Raw genomic sequence first — 11,111 nt, 5'->3', positions numbered from 1 at the left:
ATCACGCTATATTAATACACAGACTTACATCTTTAGGTATCTCTGGTACTGTTCTGGACTGGTTCACGTCATATCTCACTGATCGGTCCCAGTATGTCAGAATTGGTAATTTTGCATCCTGCAAAAGTTCTTTACAATATGGTGTACCACAGGGTTCAGTTGGAGGCCCCCTGCTTTTCTCTTTGTATATTCAACCTATCAGTCAAATACTTAAAGAACACAATATCAACTATCACTGTTATGCAGATGACATACAAATCTATCTATCATTTAAACCCTCTTTATCTTCTCTATCATTGGCTATTGGAAAACTTGAAGCATGTCTAAAAGATGTAAAATCATGGCTCACCTTGAATGGTCTTAAACTGAATGATGACAAGTCAGAGTTTTTACTTTTAGGTTCAAGAAAGATGTTAAGTAAGATCAACTATCGATCTTGTCGTCTCAATATTGGTAGCACCTCCATTACACCATCAGATCGAGCTCGTAATTTGGGAGTTATTTTCGATCAGGACATGTCTTTTCGCCATCATCTAACATATGTTCAACAAAGTGTCAGGTATCAACTTCGAAATCTAAGTTTCATAAGAAAGTGTCTTTCCAAACCTGCGGCTGAAATCCTCATTCACTCTTTAATTTCCTCCCGTTTAGATTTTGCCAACTCATTGTTCTGCAATTTACCTAAGAAGGACATAATAAAACTTCAAAGACTACAAAATTCTGCAGCACGCCTACTGACACTGACAAAGAAGTCTGATTCAATAACTCCCATTCTCCGATCTCTCCATTGGCTACCAGTTGATAAAAGAATTATATTCAAAATTTTGTTACTAGTTCATCACTCTGTCTACTCTGTTTCCCCCTTATACCTGTGCAACTCAATTTCTCGATATTGCCCGACACGAAGTCTTCGTTCTTCATCAGATACATTGTTGCTTCAGATACCAAGAACCAGACACACATGGGGGGATAGGGCTTTCTCTGTCATGGGTCCAAAACTCTGGAACGAACTCCCGCTACGAATTCGACAGTTGTCTTCTACAGAATCATTCAAATCCCAACTAAAAACCTATCTATTCCCCTGAAATGATTAATTTAATAATTTAATTTGCCTTGTCCAGGAGATATTTTATTTTATTATTCTTTCTTTTTCTCTTTCCTTTTTTTTTTTTTTTTTTTCCTAAGCGCCATGAGCACCTTAATGTGGACCTGTGCGCTATACAAATAACCACTATTATTATTATTATTATTAATAATCAGATCAGAGAGACCACATGTAATATCCCCCTTGACATCATAACTGATGTTATTTCCATTAGATGTAAATGGGGCAAGTTTGTAGCAATCATGTATGATGTATAAGGCATCTATCTCCCTTGCTGTGTATTTCGCCTGGGAACCACCAAGCCGTTCACTGCATATGGAATTACAAATGGGTTTCCTCGCCCAAGAGACATGATACAGATACATCAGATGTGGAGATGAATAAATATTCACCAGGAAACCTCTTCTTCACTTTTATCCATGAAAGTACAGGACACAGGTATTATCTCCATACATTAACTTGGGCAGTTGTATGCACAGTGCTGTGAAATATACTGAAACTGTATGTGAAGTTCAAAACATGTGCAAACATAGCACATCTCCTCTAATCTAAACCTGGCTTACATTGCTATACTTCAGATTTGCTCTAAACAAGTAGTAATTTTGTTCACCTCCAACAGGAAGCAAGTTTGAAGCAAATTAGGTAGAATTAAAAATAAATTAAAAATATCTTTACACCCCCTTAGATTTACGGTTGTAACTCCATAGAATGTTAATTTGTTTTATTTTAATCAAATATTTTGACAATTAACCTTGATTTAAAAGACTTTCTGACAATATAATTCTTTGCTGCAACTATACTGTCTTTTACCTTTAAGCTATATGAAATGGAATAAGTATGACAAATTATAATGACAGTTTTGGATTTATAGGAAGCTTTAAATGACAAGCATCCATTACAAGATGTCGGGAGGTAAAAGGAAGTGCCTAAGTTCCGGCTAGGTGTGTCCTTCATGTAATGCTCCAAATGATAACGGGCTAGACTTGGAAAGTTACATACATCCTTGCCTTCATCCAAACCTAGTAAAACTGAAATTCCATTACCACATTATAATGTTGAATGTGTCAGCAATGCAGCTATTTACACAGATCATGTTAACCCTAGATTATACATAAAGTTTTACCTCCTTTTTCATTATCCATTTACCTCCTATTCCTCCCCTTCTGTCCTCCCCACCAGTACCAGAGAAACATGTAAATAGCATAGGTAATACATGAGGGTGAGGGGCGATTTCATTCTCATGACAGCCCAAATTACCCTAAAATTCCTCCAAAGTGCATGCTTTGGGGCAACCATTCTTTCTAGAGTACTTAGCCCCAAGATCTGTCACAAACAATATTCAAGATTATTTTAATAGAAAATCAACACTCTAACTATGGCAGAATAATTATACTTAATTTTACTGCAAAATGGCTTGTTATCCCCTCAAAAAATAAGCCCTTAAAATGAAAGAAATACCCCCACCCATTCTGCAATTGCCCGAATAAAAAAAAAAAATAGCCCCTAAAAATAAATATGATTTCCTACCCTGCATGTAAACACCTATACAGCTTATCTACCTCCTTTCTCTATACTTCAGTAATATTTCTTCTTTTCCAACCTTATTTACCTTCCATCTTAAAAATTATCCCTTGTCCCTAATCATCTCTCTTCTCCCACTTGTTTTCTTCCCTGAATTTTTCTATTCATACAATATTAATATTCTATATAAAGGAGTTTAACATTCGATTTTAATGAACTTTGCTGATTCTTTCTACATATCACTGAAATATACCAACTTCTTTATTTTGATAATGATAAAAAGAACTACAATATATTGTGCAGTCACTATAATAATTATTCTTGCGCGCATAAGAAAATTGATCATATGCAAAACTTTCACTTGTTTTTGCAGATTACTGGAACACATTTTAATAGAGTAGTTGCAGACATCTTCCAATAATAAACATGTAAAGTAAAGTGCAGCCTCAGTGCTTGTCTGAGTATGGGTAATTAAAAAGCTAACAATGACGGAATATACATCAGTAACTTTGTTTTTGTTTTTTAATACAAAATAAATAAATAACAAAGAAGCTGCCAATAAACTGTAAAAGGTTATGAATGCAATAACCCAAATGTAACCATCCCTTTTCATATTTTATTTGAGTTGTTGACCCCACCATCAATTTTGTAATTGGTTCAGCCTCTAGGTGTATACAAGGGAAGTACCTACTTAGATTCCAGGTCATCTGTTAGCATTGAAAATATCCACCCAGTAAAACTCTGGCTTTGCCTCACACCCTCAAGCTAAAATGCATCGTTGAGTAACAATACAAATATGAAATGCTCATGCAATATTGATTAAATATTGTAATTGTAATTGTAATTGAAATGGTTTATTAAGAAAACTTCATCGCAGCCGAAGGCTGAATTGCGAAATTCTGTACAAGGTAAAATACAAAATATATACAATAACAGTGACTATAACAAAATGACATGTAATAGTAATAAAATAAATGTTATAGGTAAATTAGGCGATATCATGGGAGCTATCCAGTGTGTGTGCAACCAAGGGCGCCACTACTGCAACAATTCAGTGCCAGAGTATGCTATGGTATAATGTTAATAGGCACTTTCTGGAGTGAAATGAATTAATCTACAAGAAGAAGCGGTTAAAACCAAACTCCATACCTCAAATGCCTATATTGATATGAAATTATGGTTCAAATTAATGCATGACAATGTCTACCAATAAAGATTTGACTACAATTTCAAGAAATAAACAGCCAGTTCCAAATTCCCAATAGCCAATAAGGTAATCGACATACCTCACATGTATACCTTAATTCTTTACAGAAATCATTATCTATTAATAGCTTGAAAAGAAGGGTGTGAAGCTAAAAACTATGTTACAATGAAAATTAAAATCATACACTGAAAAATGGGATGAAACCAAGACCATGAAAGGGAGCATGTCTTTGAATATAGACACAAGTTATTAAGGTTGAACTATATCAATTCTTAATTTAAACTTGAAACAGCAAAGCTCTAAATTGAGAAATGAATTAAATTGTTACATCTATCTGTATTAATTCCTGTACCTATCATGGATCAAAACCATAATCCATAGGATAGTGATTTAAAACCTTGAACTCTAGAGCAACATCAAACAAATATGCCCAGCATGGCAGTGGCTAAATATACATGTATGTAAGTGGATCTGGAATGGAGCTAACTCCATCTGCCATGTGCAATACTGTTCAAGCAATCTCTTTGGATGATGATGTGCTGTAGTATGCACCTCACGACAGCGATCTAATATGAGAGAGAGAGAGGAAGAACGCTTTCCCCCAGGGGTTACTTGATAAGCAACATGGCGGTAATCATCCAGCCGTGCTTGCTTGATAGGCACTACATGTACTGTCTACACTTGGCTTCCAAATAAGATAGAAATGAGACGCAAAACATAAGAGAGAGAGAGAGACATAGACAAGACAGAAAGTAGCAACAAACAAAGACATACACAAAGCTATAGAGTTACAAAGAGAAATACAAACGGCAAATAAACAATATTAAAAAAAAAAAGCTTCATAGCAACTGCATTTTATTTGCAAGCAATCGTCATAATTTCTTAATTAATAAGAAAATATCTGATTTTTTTTGTCAGTCCTTTTGACTCAAATCTCTTTAAAGGAATATAAATGTAATCAAATAAACCTGTGCTATCTAGAGAAGATTGTAAAACATTATTCACCATATATGATTCAAACAAAACACTATGTTGTCTTTCATGCTAGAAGGGCAATATTGATGCTGAAATCAATGCCCCCCTTTCTCTATAAATCCACCAGTAAATAACCATTAATAACAACCCTCACATAAATTGCTAACCACCATTGGAAGAAAATAACCAACAAGGCAAAGTTGTGAGCAGCATAAACCCAATGACACTTGACCTTTACCAAAAAAGCTATTACATCAAGAGGATCACTTGAGTGGCAGGATGCAGGAACAAAACATCATGTGAACTGACTCTGATGAATCATCTAACATTCATGAAATGGCAACTCTACTATGTTCCGACACCTCGTACTAATACACCAACAAAGAGTACAGTCTATTAAGTGTCAAATTCAATTGGGTCATCTCTCACTCAAACACATTCATGAACATGGACAATTGCTTTCTACAGACAGATGAACTTCTTAATTGGAATACTATCTGAATATTCAAATTATTCATGTTATTTCATTAAATTCCTTTCCACATCTAAGATTTTGAACGGTCTGGTCATTCATGCGATTTTACTCAGATGAGTACATGTCAAAAAGCTTCTATTTTAAGGCTATTTTATGATTTTGTGGTACCAAACACTTATTTATTGATACTGGATAGTAAATTAATTTCTTACCACACCTAACAATCTGGCTACCAATGTCAAGGTACAGAAAATAGGAATGAGTGGGGGGGGGGGGGGAGGGGCACTTTACCTTTAACAAATGGTGTTAGGTATGTCTACGAGGGGGCATGCGAGGGTTCCGAAAGGGTTTACCACAAAAAGGCAGTCACATACTGAATGTCTGGAAACTTGAGACATATCTCTGCTTAAAGCTGGATAAGTGAGATTCACCCAGATATAAACCATAGGGTCAGTTATTAAACTTAAAAGTTACATTTAAGTACGGTATTACAAGGATGCATCTATGATTAAAGAGCTTTAATTGAACTTGTTTCAAACCTATCAGTCCTGAATGGAGAAGGGGGATCTTACTTAAATCTAAAATCTGGGGTGCAGATAGACTTCTATGGTGCTCTAGAATTAATTTAATAAACAATTGAAATACTCATGTAGGGCTTAATTGTCCTCAGATATAACTTAAATGAAGGGCGTGTGAACAAGGTATTTGACACGCATCTGTGACATGTGTGAGAGGAAGGTTAGAATGCGAACACCACACAAGACGAGGAACATGGAAATGGAGTGAAACTCAATCTGGTGCTTGATTTGAACAGCTGAGATAAGTTGATGGACTGGGTATATTATGCAAGTGTCACATGCCTTGAGATAGGCTCTTTGTTAAGTATCCACTTACCAGACATCCACCATAACCTAATTTCTTTTTTTGTTTCACAATCTGCAAAAGCCTGGCATGAGGCGGGAAGTGTGCTCTAAAAAAGGACCTAAATTTATATGGATTTGGTTCATGATTAGGTATCTTGAAAGTAGGATTATTAGATGTTTGGGTTTTTGGACTGGAGATAGATATCGTGCTTACTTCAGGTGTTTTTATTTTGATCTATAACTGTAAAAATAACAGAAAGCACTTGTTCTAGTTTGTTTCAAATGTTTTCTTTGTTTTATTTAATTCATCTTTTGTTTGTAGTGCATTTTTCTCCTTCCTTTTTTTTTGCTTTCTAAAAATTGGGTTAATATTCTAAGTTTTTGATTAACTTCTTTTCATCTCACCATATTGTTTTTACAGATCACTGGTCTACCCTGTATTTTTTTGTACCTTAGTTATCCATAAATATTCTTCATTTGTTCTCAATAGATATGCTAATGCTGTAAAAAAAAAAAATTATGAAAATGCAGAAATAAACTTTGAAAAAAAAAAATCACAATTTTTTTCAAGTATGAATAAAACAAATGGAATCCCCTGACGGTCTCATCTGCACTATGCAATTCAATATAGCAGGAGTGTTTGAGTTGTTACATTGAAATATCAAACATTTTCTCTTTTTCATTATCCCTCTATTATTCAAGTCTATAAAAAGGGCAATTTTGTGGAAGCCATGTAGACTGGCCTCAATTCCCTTCTTATTCCTTGGTAATTTTTGGTGCCCTTTTAAATTTTCCCCATTAGTGCTGTAATAAAGAGATACATGTAAGCCCCAATAATAAATGGCCTTCCCCTAAAAATATTGAAATTAGATCTAAAGTAATATGTAAAAACATGTGCATAAACGTGCAAACAACTTATTGACAGACAGTTCCTCTGCATAACAACTTTAAGGAATAAGGAAATGAATGGATATATGACAGTTAACTTATGAAACCATGAAAATCATACTTATACACTCGGAAACATGTTACTCATACATGTATAGTATCATTTGTGATATTAAATAACAATCTCACACAAGTTTCATTTAACTTTATATAATACTTTTTAAATAATGAACAAAATATCAATATTAATCAAATTTAATTAAACTGAAATTTCCTTTGACAGTAAAAACTGTTCATAAAAACTTTCTTGTAACCTTTACAAACGCTTGGAAATACCAAATTTGCTTTGTTTGCAAGCTTCCCCACTCATCAGTAAGATATCCCCTTAATCAGAAGGTGATGCAAGTTTAGGGATTCTATGAAACTAGAAGCAGCATCCCAAGAGTTGACCTACCTGCCGTACAGACTGCAAAGACCATCTGCATTGAGTCAAAGAAGAAGAACATTACAAGGAGAGAGAAAGAAGCCCCTATAGGCAGGAACATCGCTTGAGTTGCATCTATACTGTGAACTGAGAGAGAAAATAAAATGATACACAATGAGATATCTTTATCAAGGTAAAGTTGGACAAGGATTACGTTGCGTATGACGGATATCATCAAGAATTAATCAAATGTACAAAATTAATTAACTGTTTTGAGTAACATGAACTACATGTAGAGATACACAAGACAAGAAGATGATAATCACCAAGATACATACATGTAGGGATGTTATTATCATGAGGGAAATCAAGAAAACTGCACAGAGAAATAATGGCATCGTTTGAATTTTTAGGGCTATTTGACATACTTTTCTATTGTCTAAAAACAAAAATGTCAAAACTTTTTCTTTGGAAGGGAGAGGGTGCAAATCCCCTTACCCTCCTGAATATACCACTGACATCAAGACAATCTAATACATAATTAATCACAGGTAATCAAATTCTCAACATCAATGATGACAAACCATCGAGGTAACAAACCAAAATAATGTGAATTGTATCCAATCTCTGATGCAAATAATGTATGAGGGCATGATATTTCCCTTGAGATTAAATTGTATACGAGAAACTGAAAAATTACAAAATTACAATTGCACTGCCTCTGGATCATTATGTGAATATGAGTACAATGATACTCTTGGGTTTTACAAGATAATCATCTTCAGCAGAATGAAGATGAGGCCCTAGCTCGCTATTTAGTCACTATCGCTATTGCTGATGCAATGAATTAGCCTGATCAGTGAATGGGCCTTTTCACACGTGAATCTTGAATCATCATTGTAATAATGATTTCAATTCATCTTTAGAATCATCGGAACTTTTACACGCTCACTGTAATTTGAATTCAAATTCCCAAACAAAGGTGGTATGTGTCCTTGGTGACTTGTCAATCAAAGCTTTGCATCGTATATACAAATTTTTTAATTTCCTCACAAGAATAGCCTGCCATTTTTCTGAACTTTTTCACCAGACAAAACACTGATCCTGTAAAAATCACTGGCAAAAAATTCAAGTGATGAACATATATTTGGGGAGGGGGGATGAACTACTGTTTCACTCACCCCTCCCCAATTCTGTGCTGCACATTTATGTGCAGCACACTCATTTGAATATGTACTAATTTCAGGCTTGATCTCAAAGTTCAGACTTTGGTCTGACTTAGTTTCTGATGGAGACACGATGCAAACTGAAGCTAATCCACCTTGAAGCAAGCTTGAGCAAAGTACTTCATTCTGATAAAGACTCATCTTCTCTAAAAATCAGTATAATGATACCCTAAGGTATTGCACAATAACCATACTGATAAAAGCCACCTTGTAATCTAAAGAGGAGCTTCATCACTATTATCATTAATATTCTGACAATTGCGCAGCTTCTAATCAATATGTGTTTAGTACTTTGGACCAACTTTCAATGAAGACAAAGAAGAAAATTATGGCGATGAAAATAATGTTCTTGACGATGATACTAATGATTTCAATACAGAAATCTCATGGTTTCCAAAGCATTTGCACATAATTACTAAAATACCAAAGCAAATAACTTTTTTATGTTATGATTTTATACATGATACAAGATGCTTTATTTAGTCCCTGCAAATAAATAATTACAGAGAAATTTGGGTTCCTCTGGCAAGTAATACAAAATACTTTTATCAAATTAGGAAATCAGCTATTGGTATCCTTCACCATCATTCCAAATTTTCAAAATGGTGTTTTGTCGCAACAAAAGTGATCTTCCAGATAAAAAAGAATAGAACTCCCTATCATATTAATTTCTACTGACTATGATGAAAAATTGTGATAATATAACAGTAGCAGTTTGGATTTCCTTTCTCTAGTTTCACAACCTGATCAAAAATGATTATGGTTGACAATTCTGTTTCGACTTTAATAATGACAATTTCTCATAATCTGTATCACATCCAATACTCTAGTAGTATATAGAAATTGACCACTCTTTTTCAAGAAAATTTATCCCAATGAAAACTTATAATAGCCTTTGAAGTTACAAAAGTAGCACCTTGTGTAGCAAATGTCAATCCAGCACATAAGTTTTTTTTTCAAAAAGGTATCTATCAAGCATGTGACAACTAATTTAGAAATAATATAAAGCTTTAATAAAATCTCCCCCCCCCCAAAGAAAAATAAACAAATTACAAACAATGTTTAAAAAGAAACCAATCCATTTAAAGTACATTGTAAATTTTCAAATCTGGATATAGAAACTGGTACCGTCACAGTCTGACCTAAATGTATCTAAAATGCATCTAGATTGACTGTCAATAGCGACCAGCTTAATTCAGGATTTGAATTCGAATAATCTTAGATTTAAACAAACAATTTAGGATTTGTATCTTAGTTCAGAGTTCAACAACCCACAATCATGTAAGTGATTTAGAGTGTAGAATAACCATAGCAATTGTCATATTGGAAAACATCATCATTAATTATTGAAAAAAAAAGCTGCAAGAAAAACAACTAACAAGATTTTATCAGCTTGGAGTTGAAATGATATCTATAATTCTTCTTACCCTAATGCAAGGCTCTAATCCACTTACCATTTTCAGCTTGCTGTGGATTGCCCGGGGGCTGTCCCGTTAATATGTTATCCTTCTCTTCTTTCTGTAATCTGTCTTTCTCTTCTTGGTCCATATTTAGAGATCTGAAAAATAAAAGTAAAGAATACTTGTAATCCACAGCAATAATGAAAAGCATCAACTTGAGCTCTGAGCAGATTCTGCTCCCATAATGCAACATTTTCATTATGTAGTCTGATCACACCAAATATAATAAAAACTTTGTGTTCTATATCAAATGCTTCTCTATATTCATAATTATTTATTATGACTACTTGTACATTGCTGCCATAGGATGACATGCTGATTTCCTCCAAACAGTCTAATTTCCCCATTAAATATACTTTGGTCATCACAATCTATGAATACAATGTAGATTTAGGGTATATCAACTTTAGCAATATTTTCTATTCAACTGTCTAATCAAATGGTACATGAATCAATACTAATTAATAGCATGCTTGAAGTAGGAGTCTACAGGATAATCCTTCAAAAACTTGGAGGACACTGTTTACATTATAACATGCTAGTCACAAACTGGCACCACATAAAAAAACACATTTGACTGCATTCATTACATGTAGGGCATTTACATGAATAGCATTAAACATTTTCATTAGTACTTAACATATTTTTTGTTTTATTTTCCATAGCTGTATAATATATTTGCTGCCCCAGTGAATGGTCAATGATTTCTGCATTGAAGACAGTTATAGGCCTATAAGTTATATCAGGAAGAAGGCAAAGTGAAGGCAGGAAGGAAAAGCCCAGGAGAGGTCATATGCACTGTTTACAATGCAGGATCAAGAAAAATACATGGTCAGGTAAATCAGACTTTAGAGACATTATTCCAATGTGCTGATAAAAGCAGAATATTTTTGTTTTTATAATTAATTTAACTTGCAATGTGCTTACAGCACGATGAACAAAACTTTTAAGAGGCAGACTCAATTTC

Source organism: Lytechinus pictus, chromosome 2 (genome assembly GCF_037042905.1).
Source record: "Lytechinus pictus isolate F3 Inbred chromosome 2, Lp3.0, whole genome shotgun sequence".
NCBI classification, from domain to species: Eukaryota; Metazoa; Echinodermata; class Echinoidea; order Temnopleuroida; family Toxopneustidae; genus Lytechinus; species Lytechinus pictus.
The sequence above is the reverse complement of the archived record's forward strand: the minus strand, read 5'-3'. Positions refer to the sequence as shown.